This window comes from Electrophorus electricus, chromosome 8 (assembly GCF_041902795.1).
Source record: "Electrophorus electricus isolate QZ-2024a chromosome 8, ASM4190279v1, whole genome shotgun sequence".
NCBI classification, from domain to species: Eukaryota; Metazoa; Chordata; class Actinopteri; order Gymnotiformes; family Gymnotidae; genus Electrophorus; species Electrophorus electricus.
Genome location: NC_137504.1, coordinates 31,472,357 through 31,494,201, shown reverse-complemented (window position 1 = coordinate 31,494,201; position 21,845 = coordinate 31,472,357). Strand labels below are relative to the sequence as shown.

At 39.6% G+C, this 21,845-nt stretch overlaps 2 long non-coding RNA genes across 2 annotated transcripts; both read left to right on the top strand.

Annotated features, from left to right (window-relative positions):
* Positions 1-426: 426 nt before the first annotated feature.
* Positions 427-5,063, top strand: LOC118241576 (uncharacterized). Its single transcript, XR_004776208.2, has 3 exons — positions 427-513; positions 1,101-1,158; positions 4,171-5,063. It is a non-coding gene; the product is annotated as an uncharacterized LOC118241576 (long non-coding RNA).
* Positions 5,064-16,891: 11,828 nt separating this feature from the next.
* On the top strand, positions 16,892-19,201 carry LOC118241578 (uncharacterized). Its single transcript, XR_004776210.2, has 3 exons — positions 16,892-16,996; positions 17,582-17,647; positions 18,618-19,201. It is a non-coding gene; the product is annotated as an uncharacterized LOC118241578 (long non-coding RNA).
* The last annotated feature ends 2,644 nt before the right edge of the window (positions 19,202-21,845 follow it).

The window sequence follows — 21,845 nt, the reverse complement described above, 5'->3', positions numbered from 1 at the left end:
ACAAATGACAAGATCATCTTTTACTGGCCCAATACAATATGATAATAAATTAATCTTATTTCAGATATAAAAATACTATAAATTGAATTGAGATGTGTCCAGAATAAGGTACGGTGCTTTAGAAGTGACTTACGAAGGCAAAGAATCTACAGTCTGTTATTTCTATTCCTGGCCCTTCTCCTCTTCATTCATTCATTCATTCATTCATTCATTCATTCATTCACCCATCAAGTGTACTTGGTCTCTGTGTATACTGTTGGTCCTAAACATGCACGCCTGCTTGATGTTGTTCTGATATGTAACATTGTTAAGGTGTCTGGAGTATGTAGATGCCTGCTGTTAGCACCAGTACAGATACACCTTGTAGACCATCTGAGCTATTCTGCCCAATTAGCAGCAAAAGGGAGGTGACGTTAGTGTGTGGTTATAAAGGGACGTAGGTGATATGCGTACTGTGGAGAAAAGCAGTGAAGTTTGTTCTCACAGCTTTATTGCAGACCAATAACTGGAGAGGTGAGTAAAACTCTTCGGTGTCAACAACTTTGACATTCTACTTTATAAGACTCTTATTAGTGGCATTTTCAGCCATGAATGAACATGAGCAAGTTATATAAAATTTTTACATTTCTTTTTAATGTTTACTGGATTAACCAGACCATTTATTATAGTGTTGGAGGCATGATGATGTATTTTCAAACTTTGTTTTGCAATAGTTTGGAGAGGTTTACTAGAAACCCCAAACAAAAACTGCTTGTCAGGTCCATTTTTAGTACTGGAACAAAAAAAGGCTTTCCCTTTTATACAGTAACAAAGCATCAAAGGTGTAACTTGGCTGTAGGAAGTGCTGTGGAGAGGAATGTGGACTTGGTGAAACATTTCATTCAGCAGCACCCCAAATTCACATTCAAGTCCTCAGTACCAAGCTTCTGCATATACTAGTAACTAGTAAAAGTAGATTTACTGCTAATGGATTTATTAGTAGTATTATAACCTTGACATGGAGTTACTGTGTGTATAGTATAATGAGCATCATTTTAGTATGAGTCAGTATTACTGTAGGATTAATGCTTACTGTGAATCTTTTTCTCTTCTCTGGCTAGGCCCACACTCATTGCTTCACCACTTCAACATTTCCAACATTTCCAGCAGTACCATTAAGTATGTTCCAGTATTTCTTTCAATGATATCGATATAGCTAAATTATTAGTAGCTGATTATATTAGCGATTACTAACATATGAAGTAAAATACACTAGTGGGCAAACATTTTTGAACATGCCATTTTTCCAATTGTTATTGACATGTAAGCAGTTAAAGTCTCTGGAATAACCTAAGCAGTAAGATAAGCAGTAAACTGGGGTAAACCAGAGGTTTTTTAAAAAACAACAGTAAACTGAAAATTTATCTAAACTGTAAAATAAATGTAAAATTGATGTTAATGTAAAAAGTGAAGATAGAGAAGTTATTGCAAAAATTAGAAAAGACACTTGGTTGTGCAACACTACCAGTGGACTACTGAAGAATGAATGAACATCTTATGGACTGATGAATCAAAATGTGTAATCTTCAGTTCAGAATGCAGAGTTTTTGAATGTTGTCCAATAGGCTAAATGTTGGTTCCTCAGTGTGTATGACACCTGCTATCAAGCAGAGAAGAGAGAGTGTGATGATCTGGGGCTTGTTTGCTGGAGCAAAGGTCAGCACCATGTACAGAGTGTCTGGCATGCTGAAGCAGAAGGCCTCCCACAGCATCAGGCAGTCACATGCAGATCTCAGTTTCTAGAATTATTTTCTATCTGCAAAAGATGGATTTATTATTATTGCGGATGATAATTCGAAACTTTTGCTATCTTAATGAGTTATAACTTAACACTGGTGGGATTAGCAAGGAACACAGGCTTTCAAGGTCCCCCAGAAAAGATGTGACTCGCACATACAAGTGTTGAGGGCAGTAGTAGCTCAGTGGTTAAAGTGCTTGCTTTGTTGCTGGTTCAAGCCCCACCACTGCCAAATTATAACTGTTGGATCCCTGGACCAGACCCTGCACCCTCAATTATTCAAGTTGTACTCAGTAATAACTATAAATTGCTTTGGATTAAAATGTCTGCTAAATTCTGTAAATGTATGGGTTCAAGTTGGAGGTAGGAAGTCCAGTGTGCTATCTGTTGCACTGCAGAGGTTATAATTGATGACATTCATTTGTTATTGAATGTGAGCTTGAACGTCACATCCTAACAAGTGTTTCAATAATGTAACAGTACCAATGGATTTTGAGCTCAGGACTTCCTGTTTACCAGGCAGCTATTATGACCAGCTAAGCCACAGCACCCATTTGCTGAGGCTGAGTCATTGATGAGTGCTTTTACCTTCCACACCTCCAGCAAAGGCAAGTTTTCAGGTGAACCCAGTGCAGAAAAATTGTTGGACAAATGTACATTTTTCCAATTGTTATTGACATGTAAGCAGTTCAAGTCTTGTAAATAACCTAAGCAGCAAATCGGGCTAAACCAAAGGTTTTTTAAAAATTAACAGTAAACTGGAAATGGATCTAAACTGTAAAAATAAATGTAGTTATTGTTAATGTAAGAAGTCATTTTCAATCAGTAGTTAAAAATCTACAGTTGTTCTGCAGAAATGTATGTAAATTTAAACTTTGAAAGTTAATGCAAAGAATTCCTAAGGGTGAACCCCCTGACTTAGCTATCCTCTCTCTGTGTGAGAAAGCAGAAGTGATAAAGACTGGAATACTACATCCTTTAGGGCAGTGTTTGGACAATTCTGTACTGCAGCATTCGGTATGTCGCTATTGTAATAGCAAGAAAAATGAAATTAACAAAGGAAGACAGACAATTATAACCATTTAAAGTATAGGTCTTTCCTTTAGAGAAACTGAAAAGATATACACCATCAAAAGGCACTTGAAACCCACAACTTTGACAGGAAGAGGTCTGAAAAACAACAACAGAAACAGAAAACATGTTTCTGTGAGTCTACAGCTTGAATGATGGATGGCTCACAGGATGAGACCTTTAAACACTTGTTAAAAACTTAGCAAGTGCCATTTTCAGCTGTGAAGCTGTAGGTTTGACAGGTTAAGTGATGGTGAGTGTGTGTATGACACCTGCTGTCAAGCAGAGAAGAGAGAGGGTGATGATCTGGGGCTTGTCTGTTGGAGCAAAGGTCAGCACCGTGTACAGAGTGTCTGACATGCTGACACACACACACAGACCATCACAGATGTCCAGCCCAACGTTTTGGCAATCACTCACTAATTAAAAATGGCAGGGCATGCATCAGTGGGTCATCAGTGCTAAAGACGGTCACGATGAAAGACTCAGGACTTGAGCTACAGTAACGTGAACAAAAGCTCTGGTGCCTGCAGCAGTCTCTATTTAATTCTCAAAACGCAAAATGTTTCTGACACCAAGCATCTCTTTCACACAAAATAAGCTTTGGCCTGACTGACTTTTTAAAATATCCATCTACTGTTTTGCTTGCACTATTTCTAGTATGTAATTTGTACATGAAGTCTGGAATATTAAAACATAAGAATGCCTGTTTACTGTAGAAGAAAAGATGCTATGTGATTTCAGCTCCAGAAAAATAGACCCATATGGCATGAGTAAAACGAGTTATAGAGCAACAAAACTCTGTCAAGCCTACACAAGTATTCTTGGTTATTTGTCGCTACATGTGTGCCCTTATGTAAGTATATTGATTCTTCTACTCCCCTAAACCAAATATTGTATGTTCTGTGCTTATTGGACAGACTATCATGTTTCTCTTGAATGCATGAAGTAAGGATGCTATGAATTAAATCATATTTTCTGGATACTGCTAAAGAAACATCCAGCCTGGCTAAGTTGGATGTTATTACTGAGGAATAGTATATAAGGTATCTGTTAAGCAGATTGCAAAGGATAAAAAACTCATTTTAATCAGTTTAAGGACATTTATTCCAATACACAAAGAGAAGGAAAAGCTTCTTGCTGGGGGTTTTCTGGGAGGAGAATCTTAGATTTGTGGTCGTACAGCATCCAGCTCTTCGAGTCTACTCTGAAGCTTATTCTAATAAAATACCATAATGCCTGTTCCATTAACAAGTACAGGGAGCTGTTAATGTTATTTGTTGTTAATATCTTCCTATATTTTTCCCTCTTTCTCTCTCCAGAGCCGTTGTCATGGAGATACGTGGGTTTGCTGTAGGTTTGCTGTTGGCTTTGTCTGCCACCCTGTTGGTTGACACACAGACCACCGACGTGATGAGGCGCTACAAGCACTTTCTCAGACAGCATGTGATCGAGGACATGGAACTGAACCAGTGTGACCAAGTGATCAACAAGAGGAACATCAACAAATGCAACACCAACAACTGCAAAGAAATCAATACCTTCATCCTGGCCACAGATGAGCAGGTCAGGGCAGTTTGCAGTGATGGAGGCACACCTAAGGGTAGGAATCTGTACGAAAGCACCAAACGTTTTCCTTTAGTCATTTGCAAGTTAAAAAAGGGAGCCAGATGCCCCAAATGTGAGTATAATGGTAAAAAGAGCAGGCGAACCATTACAGTGGCTTGTGTCAAGGGCTGGCCTGTGCACTTTGAAGGCAGCAACATTGTTCTTGATTTATTCAAAGGAATTTTTGAAAGGGCTTTGATGATGCTATCTGGTTAAACATTAATGCAAATTCATTAAAGATATTGTAATGTTTGCCAGAACAGACGCTTTCCTCAAAACTAATGGCAAAATATGACATATACTGTGAACAATGTACATGAAACATAGATACTTAAAATGTAAACTAACACTTTATTCCATTGTATTACATGGCAGGGGTACATTTTCCACCTCCTGCCCCACCTGTTTATAACTAGAAAGCATATTGGCCCACAAGAAAACAACAATGTTTTAGGTAAAATTGTTTGCATCAACCACCTGCGGCTGCATTATCTCAAACTGATGAGGTTAAATTTGTCTTTAACTTGTCAAAATGTTTATAGTTTGAACATGATTAATCTTTTTCTTTTTTCTTTACTTATACTAAATAAAACATTTTTCACTTACATTTTCATGACTTAGTGCTTAAAATGCCTTTACCAGCCCACTACACTCTACCCCTGAGTATGGACCTGCTTCTCAGCCCACTGGTGGTCCATGGCCTGCAAGTTGAGGAACCCTGTTACAGTGTTGAACACTTATATTTTGTAATGGGAGGGCCTCATCCAAAGTAGAGGTGAACCCAGATCTCTTAGTGTGGCAGACCAGGGCAAATTAGGTGAGCCACCAACTGGTATCAGGACCAAAGAGCAGATCAGCTATGGAGCTCGAAAAACAAACAAAAGCAGAGTAAGGCAAAACACAGTAGACCCAACTATGGGCTTGCACCAGCTGGACCTGGGACCTGCAAGACCCCTGAAGGCCTGCAAGGTCATTAGGGGTTTAGGATGAGCAAAATGAGTTGTTTTTTCTATTTCCATTAATGGACATTTTACATTTTTATTATTTCAGGTTACATTGTATAAAAGTACTATTGGATTTGATTTTACTTCTGTGTTTTTCTTCTGTGTCACTGAGTGTGGCCCACAGTAAACTAATATTCACAGTCAGACACATGGAAGATGTGCCATGCACAACATATCACAGGGTACTATAGAATACTAGAGGAACGCATGCTTTTGAAATCACTTGTTATAGTCTGGGTAGTTACAGTATTTGATGTCACGGCCACACCGATGTCACGTGAGCAATCACTGTAAAAACTTCCTGCTATATCAAGAAGCTCAGTGTTTCATCATTGGCACATCGAGAAACATACAAAAACAAACAAAAACAATCAAAACAGGGACGGTGAACTACATCCCACTTCTGGTTACATATTGTAATATACAATGAAGACTGAAGAGAACAAGTCACACGTTCAAGAAAAGAACGTTTGAGGTAGGGCTCAGTGACAAGGACAGTCCCTCAAAAAAAATGACTGAGTTGATCATTATTAAAAAACTGTACCTTATAATTGCAATTAAAACTCTTTTTCTACCCAGATTATGTTTGTTTTTGGTCTGACGGGGAAATAATCCAAGTTTACTCTTTTTACATGATTATCTTTTGTATTTAATTTGTATTTAACATGTTGCGGTATCAGAGTACACATGCGTGAACATGAAAATCTGCTAAAAGAGACATGGAACTGGTTACTGAAGACATGGAGACATCGAACTGGACACTGGCAAGAACCTTTAATCACTGTTCTCTCTTAATCTCTCTCTGTTCCGGTCTCAACAGTTCTGTAAAAAGCTTCTCATGTACACATACATTTAAGAAATTAAAACATAAACAGAAAAATCGAAAAATCAAACCACACTTTTGCCTTGTGTGCTTTTTTTTACTTTAATCACATGTTTTTTGTATTGGACATTTTTAACAGGTTCTTTTACATTTTCTACCTTTAATAATGTTTAAAAAACTAGTCCCTGTTTGGTTAGAAATTCAGTACTGCTGAATCAATTGCATTCAATTAAGCTTCTCTCATTCTGAACTTGGATAAGTGTGACTTTGGAAAAGGGGAAGTCTCTTACTTAGGGAAGCTAGACACCAAGATACCGGTGACTCGGTCTTTTCTTCCACCCGACAACAAGCGTTGGACGCTTCCTTGGAATGGTGGGGTTTTACCACTGTTTGTAAGAATTTCTTGACTGTTGTAGCCCTCTAATCAGCTTGCTCCACAATAAGGAACATTTTGTATGTCCCCAACCGTGTCAGAATGATTTTGATGCTGTAAAGGCATTACTCTACCATACCCCCAGTTCTTGCTGCGCCTGATTACTCACATCCTTTTAAACGCAAAGTAGATAACAGCGGTATTGGGACTAGAGCAGTCAGTCCTCATTCAGGAGGACGCACACGGATCCTAACACCCTGATCGTTATTTTTCTAAAAGGTTTATTAAGCTCCTAACAGTGTCCAGCAGCATTGAAAAGGAAACACTTGCGCTGCAAAACTTGGAGGTCTACATTGCTGCAGTTCTCAGCTTCTCACAGTGTATAGCGATCATGATCCACTTGTCTTTCTTTAGCGTTTGGCCAACGCAAACCACCGGCTCATGCATTGGTTGCTCAGAATTCAAGGCTTCAGTCTTAATGTGCACAGTTTGCATAATGGACGGCTCACAGGATGACACCTTCAAACACTTGTTAAAAATGAACAATTCTCATTTTAAGTGTGATGATCTGGGGCTTGTTTGCTGGAGTAGAGTGTCTGGCATGGTCCATGCCATGTTTTTTTCCCTTTAATATTCCTTGGTGCTTTATTAGGTCACTTCAAACCAAATTTCACTTGCATACAGTCAGAATAGCTAAAGGTCTTTCAAGAAATTGCAGTTCTTTTTAATTTTTGTCACTTTTTATTCCAGACAAGACTTGTTGAGTGTTTGAGTAGGTGTGTTATGCTTTACTGTACTGTTCACTGACATGATTTAGTTGTATATATTAGAGTGTTGAGATTTATCTTAGCAGATACTGAGCTCCACTCATTTAAAGTCGCACAGCACACCAAGCAGTGGATTTTTCCATTTGCATTCTGAACGTAAATGCTCTTCTATTAGTCGTTAGCTGAGGGGGAGAAAATTAATTAGAAAGACAGGAAACATGATCACCATGAGAATACATCGAGCACAACGAGCTTCACAAACAACAGCAGATGAGAAGGGAGACCGAGAAAGAACGGAGAGAGTGCATGCACATGAATGAGTGAGCACCACATATTGTACTCAGGTCCACATCCACCAGGTGGGGAACTTCCACACTATTAACACTGAACTCGTGATGACATTAAGACTTAAAATAGTTCTTAAACACATAAACAAATAATTAAATGCAAAAAGTAGTTTGTTGTTAAATAAAGAGTAAGAAACTGCATCAGCCTTTCATGCCAGGAGGCCCTGATGAAGGCTGAGGAAGGTGACTGAGATGGGATGGCAGACTGGACAAATCACGATTTTTTCTCTGCTGTATCAGAGAATTTAGTTTGACGTTTAACATTTTCATGGTGTTGTCTCCGTGAGCACTGTGCACACGCATATGTATGTAAATGATAGGGGACTGAGGAAAACTAGAGAGAAGATGTACAGCTGTATGTGTCCAAGAAGGAGAATGTAACCCTTTTGGGGCTGAGTACATTTAATTAACACTCTTATCCAGAACAACTTACAATTTCAATCATGTTATGGAGGCGGGCAAGTGTAGTGTTAGGAGTCTTGCCCAAGGACTCTTACTGGTATAGCATAGAGCACTTGCCCAGTTCACCACACGAGGCAGCGTTATTTCAGTCCTGCTGTAATCCAGATTCAAATCTACTTATTTTCTAGTTTACAATTCCCCCCCCCATTTTTGAATTTTGTTTAAAAGATCAAGAGCATTTCTAAGAACATTTAGGTTGCCAGTACAGCAAGCACATGAAGTGTGTTAAATGACCAGAGGGTGAAAGGCGACATGAAGTCACGGTTTTGCTCAACACAATTATCTGATGAAATATTTTGCTGCCCTGTTTTGCCTTTAAGCATCAGACACAAATTCAATTTCTCAAAGAAAGAAATAAAGATAACAAACAAATAACCAAAGCGAGAAATCCGTTCGAAAATAATTCACGTGTAGACCACTCTTTCCGTACTGGATAGAAACGCAGTCGTGTCTACTTTCCTCCGCGATCAAAGGCGGACGCTCAAAGCGAGTCAGACCTGCCACGTTTAAATGACCGCGCGACTTACTAGTCTACACGTGAGCAGAATGCGTGTTTACATGCTTTCCCTTCGAGTTATGAGAGATGCTTGGAAAAAACAATACTTACCGTAAACAAGGCGTCAGAAATTTAGGATGCATAAACGAAACTTTTACAGTGGTGGACTTTCAACACCAAACCCACACCACCGAATAAATGACCTGTAGTGGATATTCAACACCTACAGGTTTACAAAAGCTCACATGACCACAAAGATTCGCACACATTGGAAATGTGAGCGGTGTTTATTGGTAAACCAATATGTTGATGACAATTATTTAACAGCTAAAACACTTAATAAACGTAAGTCTGTCAAAGCCTATGGGATATGTATGGAACATGAAAGACTCATAATTTGGAGAAAACTTGTTTTTTTTAATGAGATACCAGGGAACGTTCTCATGAGATAATGTAATAATTGTAAAATGTGTAATATAAAGTATAACTTAGTATCGTGTAATATACTTGTAATGAATGCACACACGTTGAATTGGATCCAGTTGCAGAAGTTTATTTTAGCAATCAAACTGATACGTTTAGTAAAACGGGTAAGCGTGGTCAGGTCGGTCCGAGGTCAATGCACAGGGTAGCGTTCAGGAGGTGTCCGAGGGGCAAGCAGGAGTCAGTAAACAGGAAAGCACACAGGATGAGGTACGCCACATGGGAACAATAATTTGCAGCGTGTGCACGGGGAAAGGAAGCTTATAAAGGGGTTGGTAATGAGGGGAATGGGAATTAGGTGTGTGCTAGAATTCCGGTGAGTCAGACCGAGGGTGTGTGCGAGTGGGCATGGCTGTGCGGGGCTGATGGTTGTTCCTGGGGTTCATAACAATACTATCCTATATTTATGACCTAGTATATTGTAAATATAGGATATCAAGTCTTAATTATGAAACACTTCATTATTATGAGACATTATATAATACTTACTGTCTTAAGAATATAATAAACTTTCTCTTTGTCTTAATAAATGTTTTAATTTTATGACCGGTGAAACCCATTAATTTGAGTCATATGATGAAAATTGTAAATAACCAAACGATGAGTGTGTAATCCATTCCTAACAAAACAAGGCATGGTCAACTTCATTCAGCACTAAATTAGGGTAGTATTTTGAATTAGTTTACAATGGTATTTTAAAGAGTAGAATATGAATTTCACATTTGCGTAATGTACTATGAAATGATATGGGGCTTTTTCATAATAAACGTTTGGTGGCAACAGTCACATCTCAGGACTGAATCAGCATCAACCGTGATTCTTCCTGTGGGTCACACATTTACTGTTGGACAAAATTGTTTTTGTACATCCCAAAGCGAAAACAGTTAAAAATGACGTGAACATCGAAAGGGAAAGAAAATCATGATCAGTGAGAAAAACAGTAACGCTGGCCTCTGAATCTGCCTGATAGATATATTTCTCACAATTTGGACATTCATCTCCTGAGATGTGTGTGTGTGGGTAGTAAATTTAACAGAACAGAATAGACAAAGTAACCACCTCACTTGTACATTAAGATCAAGGACGCTTTATTTAAAAGAGTAACTCATTCGACAATATAATCATCCTCATCAATGAATCTTCTGTGCTCTCTCTCTCCTCTAGACCCGCTAAGTCCTCCACACCTGCCCCGTGGCTAACAGAAACACTTCGCTACCACAGAAGAGAACTAAGGACTGCAGAGAGGAGGTGGAGGAAATCTCATATAGATTCAGATCTTAGCTCATACAAGTATCTCCTTTTCAAGTTCTCAATGGAAGTGACATCTGCAAAGTCATCCTACTACAGAGAGAAATTCGAATCATCATTATCTGATCCACGTAAGCTCTTCACTATTTTTTCTTCTCTCCTGAATCCTCCCCATCCCCCTCCTTCCTCATCTCTTACTCCGGAAGTTTTATCACCTTCTTTGAGGAGAAGGTTGCAGCAATCCACCAGTCCTTTTCCTCTGTTCCCACTCCTCCAACTAATGTGCATTCCCCAACATCCAACTCTCTGACTTCTTTTTCTTCTCTCTCCACAGATAAAATTCTTCAACTCCTGACTTCCAGCAATCCCACTACATGTCTGCTGGATCCGATTCCTTCTGCTCTGTTCCAGACAATCGCAAGAGGTCTGCTTCCTTTCATCTTTGCCATCATCAACAACTCCTTATCTTCTGGATACGCGCCTACTGCATTCAAAACCGCCAGGGTGGTACCAATTCTCAAGAAGGCCACACTTGACAGCTCCAGCGTTACCAACTACAGACCGGTATCACTTCTCTCTTTCCTCTCAAAAGCCCTTGAACGAGCAGTTTATCATCAATTTTCTCACCCAGAACCAGCTGCATGATCCCAATCAGTCTGGCTACAAACCGCCACATTCTGCAGAAATGGCCCTCATAGCGGTGACTGAGAAACTTCATGCCGCTAAAGCTGCCAAACAGTTATCTGTTTTGATTCTTCTAGACCTCTCAGCAGCCTTTGACACAGTGAACCACAACATTCTTCCCTCTGTTCTTTCCAGGCTTTGTGTGATTGGCTCTGCTTGGAGATGGTTTCAGTCCTATCTGGATGGATGGTCCTATCAGGTGACATGGAGAGGATCCACATCCAAACCATGTAGACTCTCCACTGGTGTTCCACAAGGCTCAGTATTGGGCTTCTCTCTCCCCTTCTCTTCTCTTTGTATACTCGTTCTCTTGGTGATGTAATATTTTCTCATGGTTTCTCCTACCACTGCTATGCCGATGACACTCAATTATTTCTTTCTTTTCCACCCTCTGACACGGAGGTCTCCAGACGTATCTCGGCATGCTTGACTGACATCGCGGCATGGATGACAGCCAACCACTTGAAGCTCAATCCCAGTAAAACTGAGCTTCTGTTCATCCCAGGTACTCCTAACCCTTACCATGACCTCACTGTTTCCTTTGAGAACTCCCTGGTATCACCATCCGAAGCTGCCCGTAGCCTGGGCGTAACTTTGGACAACCAGTTGTCATTCCCAACTAATGTTTCTAATCTAACCCAGTCTTGCAGATTCCTCCTTTGTAACATACGAAGGATTCGACCCTTTCTTTCATGGGAAGCTACCCAGGTGCTTGTGCAGTCTCTTGTGATCTCAAAGCTAGACTACTGCAACTCGCTACTTGCTGGTCTTCCTCTAAGAGCCATCAAACCTCTACAACTTGTCCAGAATGCAGCAGCACGACTGGTCTTCAATCTACCAAAGTTCGCACGTTAGTCCACTGCTGCGCTCCCTTCATTGGCTCCCTGTAGCTGCATGCATCAGATTTAAAACCTTGATGCTTGCCTACAAATCCAAAAATGGACCAGCCCCTTCATACATGTGGTCAATGGTCAAAGCCCGATCTGTACCTCGAGTACTTCGAACCTCAAGTGCAGCTCGGCTTGAAATACCTTGCTTCAGGTCTCATAGACGAGAAGCATCGAGACTATTTTCTGTCCTGGCTCCAAGATGGTGGAATGAACTCCCGGTTGCTGTCTGGACAGCAGAGTCCCTTGTAGTCTTCAAACGCAGACTGAAGTCCCATCTATTTGCAGAATATTTAAAGGACAACTGACACTTTAATATTTAAAGTACAGCTGACCTTATTGACTGGCTAATTTAGTACTTATTGTAGGGCATTATTTATGCTTTTTAACAAACTCTAGCACTTATTGTTTATAGCACTTATCACTGTTTAAGATAGACCTTATGTATTTTGCACTTCTAGGTATCAGCATTCATCCCTGTATTATACAGTATTCTAGTTCATTGGTATGTTTAATTCTAACCTACTATACTGTACTTGGATATATTCTATGAGTAAATGACAAAGCGCTTTTGTAAGTCACTCTGGATAAGAATGTCTGCTAAATACCGTAAATGTAAATGTAATGTAAATGTAAATGATGAAGAGTTAAAGAATAGTTAACACATTCTGTATGGTGACACTTGAGCTTTAGACTCTAATGCACAGCTGGTTTCTAAAACATTGGCTTTAAAGTCTTTATAATTTTTACCATGATTATTTTTGTTGTTATTTAGATGGGATGCACTATGAAGTGTGTACTGAACTCTATGGATTATGTCAATCAACTGAGGTGAAAGAGTGATTTTACTTATACTGTAGTGCTGATCCTGGTCAGCCTAATGAATAATACCAGTGAACACCAGACCCATCTCCATGGGAACATGTTGCAAGTGTGGGGTGCTGGGATATAAATTATTGTTATTTTGTTACGATTGTGTAAATGCAGTATCTCTACCATCCACTAGGGGGTGGTGTAACACCAGCCACACACTTAGTCCCCGTGGTTTTCACCAGACCAGTAAGGAGCAGACTAAAATCCAGAATGAATAGCAAGAGTACTACTGCTGAAGAGTCCAAGTTTCATAATCATTCAGAGTAATTTATTCATAGTTGTAATTGCATCAATGTAAATTAAAATTGTGATAAAAATGTTAAGCCAAGGTGAATTAACAATATTGCTCCATTTAAAATATGACCAATTTGATTACATTTATTTTAGTTTCACTTTTTACAAGTGATTGTAAAACAGGTACACAGTCATTGTCATTAAAGAAATCCAGGTCCAGACACCTAAATTGGAAGCCAGAGACATCAGTGAGCAGAGGAAAACTCTCAGAATGAGGAAGACATCTTGAGAGGAACCAGGCTAAGATGGGTAACCCATCCTCCTCTGGGCCACACTGAGCACATCCTATATGACCTAAGCGACCATATGCAGCCTACTTAGAGCTACACTTGAAGTTAAAAAAGAACAAAGCACCTCTGGAGAGCTCTTAGTCTTCAGGGAAAATGATAAACTGAGAGAGTTTAAAAGAGGAAGTTCTTCACTTCTTCAGCAGCGCTCCTCATTAAATAAGTTCTCATTTTCCATGCAGCTGATTCATTATTAAAATTTTTCTAAAACAACTGATTTTGGAATTGTAATGGTGTGGCCTGAGTTCCAAAGGGCATGGAGCAGGACGCACAGAGACGCGGGGGTGCATGTCTGCCCCGGTTCAGGTCATGCTACCCTCCCCAATGGTCCTCCTCTCGCCTGCCGCTCTAGGAGTGTCCCAGAGGTGGTTTGCCCCTCCAGACTCACTGGCGAGTCTGCTGAAGGGAAGGGACTCAGGCTTCAGCTCTGCCCATCGGAAATCTTGATGACTCCACCCAACCGTCCTCTTTCTGCTTGTTGTGTTGTTGTGGTGTGTTATATTTGTGTCACATAACACAAAACGGCACTCACATATAACATGAAGGAAGAACATGAATACATTAACAATGACAAGATGAACATGATAAGCATGGTGTGCAGAGTGTCTGGCATGCTGAAGCAGAAGGCCTCCCACAGCATCAGGCAGTCACATGCAGATCTTTCTAGAATTATTTTCTATCTGCAAAAGATGGATTTATTATTATTGCAGATGATAATTCGAAACTTTTGCTATCTTAATGAGTTATAACTTAACACTGGTGGGATTAGCAAGGAACACAGGCTTTCAAGGTCCCCCAGAAAAGATGTGACTCGCACATACAAGTGTTGAGGGCAGTAGTAGCTCAGTGGTTAAAGTGCTTGCTTTGTTGCTGGTTCAAGCCCCACCACTGCCAAATTATGACTGTTGGACCCCTGAACCAGACCCTGCTCAGGACTTCCTGTTTACCAGGCAGGTACCAGCTAAGCCACAGCACCCATTTGCTGAGGCTGAATCATTGATGAGTGCTTTTACCTTCCACACCTCCAGCAAAGGCAAGTGTTCAGGTGAACCCAGTGCAGAAAAATTCATTTGGATGTTGGACAAATGTACATTTTTCCAATTGTTATTGACATGTAAGCAGTTCAAGTCTTGTGAATAACCTAAGCAGCAAATCGGGCTAAACCAAAGGTTTTTTAAAAATTAACAGTAAACTGGAAATGGATCTAAACTGTAAAAATAAATGTAAAGTTAATGAAAGAAGTCATTTTCGATCAGTAGTTAAAAACCTACAGTTGTTCTGCAGAAATGTATGTAAATTAAGCTTTGAAAGTTAATGCAAAGAATTCCTAAGGGTGAACCCCCTGACTTAGCTATCCTCTCTCTGTGTGAGAAAGCAGAGGTGATAAAGACTGGGTTACTACATCCTTTAGGGCAGTGTTTGGACAATACTGTACTGCAGCATTCGGTATTTATGTTGCTATTGTAATAGCAAGAAAAATGAAATTGACAAAGGAAGACACAATTATAACCCTTTAAAGTATAGGTCTTTCCTTTAGAGAAACTGAAAAGACATACACCATCAAAAGACACTTGAAAACCACAGTGAGGAAGAGGTCTGACAGAAACAGAAACAGAAAACATGTTTCTGTGAGTCCACAGCTTGAATGATGGCTGGCTCACAGGATGAGACCTTCAAACACTTGTTAAAAACTTAGTAAGTGTCATTTTCAGCTGTGAAGCTGTAGGTCTGACAGGTTAAGTGATGGTGAGAAAGCCATCAGTGTGTATGACACCTGCTGTCAAGCAGAGAAGAGAGAGTGTGATGATCTGGGGCTTGTTTGCTGGAGCTAAGGTCAGCACCGTGTACAGAGTGTCTGGCATGTGGAAGCAGAAGGCCTACCACAGCATCGTGCAGTCACACGCAGTAGACTCTGTTCTCTGGATAGTGGTTCAGGGATTCATCACATTTTGTTAAACAAAACATTTCTATGATTCTATCTCAAATAGCTTTGTTTGTCCCCCACCAAGAAATTCATGGGGGTGTTCCCCTCCACCTTCGGAGTGGACACGGGCTTCAGTCACGGTCCTCTCCACAATCTCCTGGTATCCAGGCGGCAGGGCGGGGGTGCCTACGCACCTCCCGCTAGGAAGTCTGTCTTTAGCCAAGGGAGCTGGCATCCTGTGGTGGTTGGGCATTCTGTAATGGTGTGGCCCGTGTGCCGAAGGGTGTGGAGCAGGACGCACAGACTTCCTCGACCTGGACGAACATTTATTTACATAACACAAAACGGCACTCAAATATAACACGAAGGAAGAACACGAATACATTAACAACGACGAGATGAACATGTACAATAACGACACCAACATTTATCTCAACCCGCTATATTAACAATGACCAACACACTGCACTCAATGACAAGGGTTTATACACATAAAGACAAACAAGGTGCAGGTGTGTGCAGGTGTTGTTACAAACAACAACTCTCCCACTGCACGTGGCGGGCCAAACCATGTGACCCGCAGGAGGTGAGCATTCCGTGACAGGAAAGTGTTGCCATGGAAATTGTGACAACATTTGGATGGACCTTTTAGGCATCTGACAATGCTATAATCGTTTATAAGGAAGGTTGAATATTTTGCTATGCAGGATGAGGTTTCTCAGACTGCCACACCAATCACATCACTGTAGAAACAATCCACTTTTTAATGATCATTTTCCTGTTTAATGTTAACGGTAGTCAGTATGCTCTTCAAGACCTCTGGATCTTAGCCAGAGAAAAGGTGCAAGTCTGTCGTCAGGCTGTCAGTCGAAAACACAAGGGTGTGTTTAAACAAAAGAAACGGGAGACAGTAAGAGGAGAGAAGGGGGAGATAAGGGCTCAGAGAACCCAGAGAGAATGTTGTCACCTCCAGTCCTTGGCTTTTCGTGAACTGCGTGGTCCATCTCTGTTACCCATGCAGCCAGTACAGGAATACTGGACTGTCTCAGCACTCTCTAATCTATTCTCTTCTGGGCACGCCAGTCAAACCTGTCTGCAAATGACAAGATCATCTTTTACTGGCCCAATACAATATGATAATAAATTAATCTTATTTCAGATATAAAAATACTATAAATTGAATTGAGATGTGTCCAGAATGAGGTATGGTGCTATAGAAGTGACTTACGAAGGCAAAGAATCTACAGTCTGTTATTTCTATTCCTGGCCCTTCTCCTATTCATTCATTCAGTCATTCACCCATCAAGTGTACTTGGTCTCTGTGTATACTGTTGGTCCTAAACATGCATGCCTGCTTGATGTTGTTCTGATATGTAACATTGTTAAGGTGTCTATAGTATATAGGTGCCTGCTGTTAGCACCAGAACAGATACACCTTGTAGACCATCTGAGTTATTCTGCCCTATTAGCAGCAAAAAGGAGGTGACGTTAGTGTGTGGTTATAAAGGGACGTAGGTGATATGCGTACTGTGGAGAAAAGCAGCGAAGTTTGTTCTCACAGCTTTACTGCAGACCACTAACTGGAGAGGTGAGTAAAACTCTTCAGTGTCAACAACCTTGACATTCTACTTTATACGACTCTTAGTAGTGGAATTTTCAACCATGAATGAACATGAGCAAGTTATATACATTTTTTAATTTTTTTTAATGTTTACTGGATTAACCAGACCATTTATTATAGTGTTGGAGGCATGATGATGTATTTTCAAACTTTGTTTTGCAATAGTTTGGAGAGGTTTACTAGAAACCCCAAACAAAAACTGCTTGTCAGGTCCATTTTTAGTACTGGAACAAAAAAAGGTTTTCCCTTTTATACACTAACAAAGCATCAAAGGTGTAACTTGGCTGTAGGAAGTGCTGTGGAGAGGAATGTGGACTTGGTGAAACATTTCATTCCGCAGCACCCCAAATTCACATTCAAGTCCTCAGTACCAAGCTTCTGCATATACTAGTAACTAGTAAAAGTAGATTTACTGCTAATGGATTTATTAGTAGTATTATAACCTTGACATGGAGTTACTGTGTGTATAGTATAATGAGCATCATTTTAGTATGAGTCAGTATTACTGTAGGATTAATGCTTACTGTGAATCTTTTTCTCTTCTCTGGCTAGGCCCACACTCATTGCTTCACCACTTCAACATTGTGATTTTTCCAACGTTTCCAGCAGTACCATTAAGTATGTTCCAGTATTTCTTTCAATGATATCGATATAGCTAAATTATTAGTAGCTGATTATATTAGCGATTACTAACATATGAAGTAAAATACACTAGTGGGCAAACATTTTTGAACATACCATTTTTCCAATTGTTATTGACATGTAAGCAGTTAAAGTCTCTGGAATAACCTATGCAGTAAGGTAAGCAGTAAACTGGGGTAAACCAAATGTTTTTTAAAAAATAACAGTAAACTGAAAATGTATCTAAACTGAAAAAATAAATGTAAAATTAATGTTAAGGTAAAAAGTGAAGATAGAGAAGTTATTGCAAAAATTAGACAAGGCACTTGGATATGCAGCACTACCAGTGGACTACTGAAGAATGAATGAACATCTTATGGACTGATGAATCAAAATTTGGAATTTTTGATTCAGAATGCAAAGTTTTTGAATCTTGTCGAATAGGCCAAATGCGGGTTCCTCAGTGTGTATGACACCCACTGACAAGCAGAGAGCAGAGAGGGTGATGGTCTGGGGCTTGTTTGCTGGAGTAAAGGTCAGCACCGTGTACAGAGTGTCTGGCATGCTGAAGCAGAAGGCCTCCCACAGCATCATGCAGTCACAGGCAGTAGCCTTTGTTCTCTGGTTAGTGGTTCAGGGATTCATCAGATTTTGTTAAACAGAACAATTCTATGATTCTATGATTCTTTTTCAAAATAATAGCTCAAATAGCTTTGATGTTTTAGGACTTTAAATTCAGAGTACACAGAGACAATAAACTGCTAAAGAAAAACAAAACAAAAACAGGGAAAATTAGGGTGTTCGTAAACCTTTGATAGGTTTCTGGAGAAAGGGTTTACAGTACTACAGCACTGCTGTTCTGTAGTTTACCATACCAAATACCCATAACAATACAAATAGATGAAGATGAACTATTCACAAGTGTTATTGCTGACATGGTGCTGCTGGTATCACCTTCTCTCTCCAGATTCATCGCCATGGAGATGCGTTGGTCAGCTCTGACCCTGCTGCTGGTTCTGTGTGTCATTCCATACACTGATGCTCAGACGGAAAAAGAATTCATCAAAAAGCATATTAGACCTTTACTAAACTGTAATGAAACCATGAAAGAAATCAACGGCAGAGGAAATTGCAAATATATCAATACCTTCATACTGGATGAGATTAGCAATGTGAGGCAGGTGTGTATGGGTGACAAATTTCATCATAATAATTCTCAATGTTATCAAAGCAGGAAGAAGTTTAATATAATTGAATGCAAAGTTCTCAATTCCAGTTCACCCAGTTGTATTTACAATCGTGTAAATGCAAACAAGCCCATTAAAATAACATGTGATGAAAGCAACAAACCAGTGCATTTTGGATGTTAGCATACAAAGCCAATAGTGTTTTTTAATTAAACGATTAATTTACTTTATTTACCTAAGCTGTAACAAAAACATTTAATCAAAAAGTTTAGCTTCATATATAAATTTCCACTTGATTAAATGTGTTTTTCAAGAAACAAATGAGTCGTTAAAATCTAATATTAAAAAGGTTTCTGAGCAACTACTTTCTGGTGTGTCCATTCATTTGCTCTTGGAATTACCAATTAAATGTGGGAACATTATGAGGTCCAGGAGCTGAACAATCGTAGGAAAACCTTGTGGTCAACACCTGGAGCAGGATCTCCATGACCGTTCCCCAGGAATCCCCTGATCCATCAGTACTCTGGAAAACTAATCCACCAGGTCCTGTGCTTGCTTCACATGTGGCTTTCGATACAATGTTAGAGGCAGAAAACACCAAACTCTAGTTGTCTCTTCCTTCATCCTCCTTTAGTAGTCTTGCATTCATTTCTAAAATGCTGATCTGATACAGTTGAAAATGCCTCAATTTGTACTTCATTTCACAGCAACAATTCCAGTTCATGTCACGAATGGCCACCCTCCTGGTGTCCCTGTTGTCATGGTTTCTCTGTTGTCATGGTTTCTCTGTCGTCTGTTTTCCTGTACTCCCTGGTTCCACTCCTTTGTTTCATTTTCTCCGCCCCTCGTCTGTTCCTTCATTCCAGTCTGTGTTTTGGTTCTCCCAGTTCCTATGTTCACCTGAGTCTGTTTAGTGCCTAGTTGTCCTGGTTATTTAAGCCCTGTATTTCTGACTCCCAGGTTGTTGGTTATTTTGGTAAGATGTGTTAGTTTTGTTGTGTTTAAATTATGCTTGTTGGATCGGCGTTGCTTTTCCGTTTGCTCAGTTTGTTTTCTCCTCGCCTCGGTTTATTCTACATCATTTAATAAACCACCCTCATGCATTCAGCATCTCCCCTGTTCCTATGGGAATCGTTACAGTTCCATAAATACAATTCCAATTCAAATCAAGTTTGTCTTGGAGCATCAGAGAACCTAAGTGGGAGGACAACTTATTAGATATATAAATAAAATAATATAATATTTAATTTATATACAAATGGAATGTCCTTATTGTAAAACCTTTATCCTATTTTAATTAATTAATTTATTTATTTATTTATTTATTCTGTGCTCCATGTTTATGCAAAATACAATAATTGTCAGCCAATGAGGGACCAGCTACTTGCACAGAAGTTTCCTGATTGGTTGATGCATCTGGACTGTGTTAAAATGTGATTTTTAAAAAAATTTTATTATAGAGTTGAGGACAGTCACAGAGGTTTTTTTTTCTCAAAATAACTATTTTAGCAATCGAGATGCAAAAATAGTTTACCTTTCAAGCTCTTTTCGACCCCACAAAAACTACAGCAGCCAACTCCATATCCCAGAGCACCTGAGTGACCTGTCACCAATTACCATCTGCTAATCAGGAAATGTTAAGCAGATCATCCACTGTGTTCAAAATAGTCTACTACATTGTTATAACCCCATCTAGGTAATAGAGCTGTAACAGTGATAATGAAGAACACAGATAACTAAATGTTGAATGACCAGGCCAAAAGACCAGAAATAAGGGGACAACCATGTGTATTGTATAATGTACCACACATAAACATACATACAGCTGGGGTAAACTTCATAAGTGGTCTGTCACTAACATATTTGAAATTGCAAAATAATTGTGAGTTGTTTATGTGTGTGTAGATACAATTTGCTTGATTTGTTTGTGCATAAATGTGTTGCTTAACACCAATGTACACCAGGGTTCTGAAAGCTCCTTCAAGGCAAAGGCAATAATAGTATATATCGGGCAAAATTCATCATCCAGGTTAGCATTTGTATGAGATGTGTGAAAGTTGACTTACCTGGCATTCGAGTGCTGTCTCAGCCTTTTCTCTGATTTACTGCTATGGCTACATGCTGTGGCATTTGCCCAACATCCAAATGAATTTTTGTGCACTGGGTTCACCTTGAATTTTGCCTTTGCTGGAAGTGTGGAAGGTAAAAGTACTCATCAAAGACTCAGCCTCAGCAAAATGCGTGCCGTGTCTTAGCTGGTCATAGTATCTGCCTGGTAAACAGGAAGTCCTGAGCAAGGGTACAAAACTGAATGGTACCTTTACATTATTGAAACACTGTTAGGATGTGATGTTCAAGCTCACAATAATAAATGAATGTCATCAATTATAACCTCTGCAGTGCAATAGATAGCACATTGAACTTCTGGCCTCTGACTTGAACCCATACATATATGGCATTTAGCAGACACTTTAATCCAAAGCAATTTATAATTTGAGTAATTGAGGGTTAAGGGTCTGGTTCAGGGGTCCAACAGTGGCAATTTGTCAGTGTTGGGACTTGGACCAGCAACCTTCCAACATCAAATTGAGCACCTTAACCACTGAGCTACCACTGACCTCAAACCTTGAGTGTGCAAGTCACATCTTTTCTGGGGGACCTTGAAAACCTGCTGAGTCTTGCCAATCCCACTAGTGTTAAGTAATAACTCATTAAGATTGCAAATGTTTTGAATCATCATCCTCAATAATAATAAATCCATCTTTTGCAGATAGAAAATAATTCTAGAAATTGAGATGTGTCCAGAATGAGGTACAGGGCTTTACATGAATCCCAAGGGACTTACAAAGCATCTGCAGTCTGTCATTTCTGTTTCTGGCCCATCTACTAATTAAGGAATTAACTAACAAATTAATTAATTAACTAATTAGCCAATCAATCAATCAATCAATCAACTGAACCTTGCATGTTATAAACATGCACGCATGCTTGATTTTGTACCAATAGGA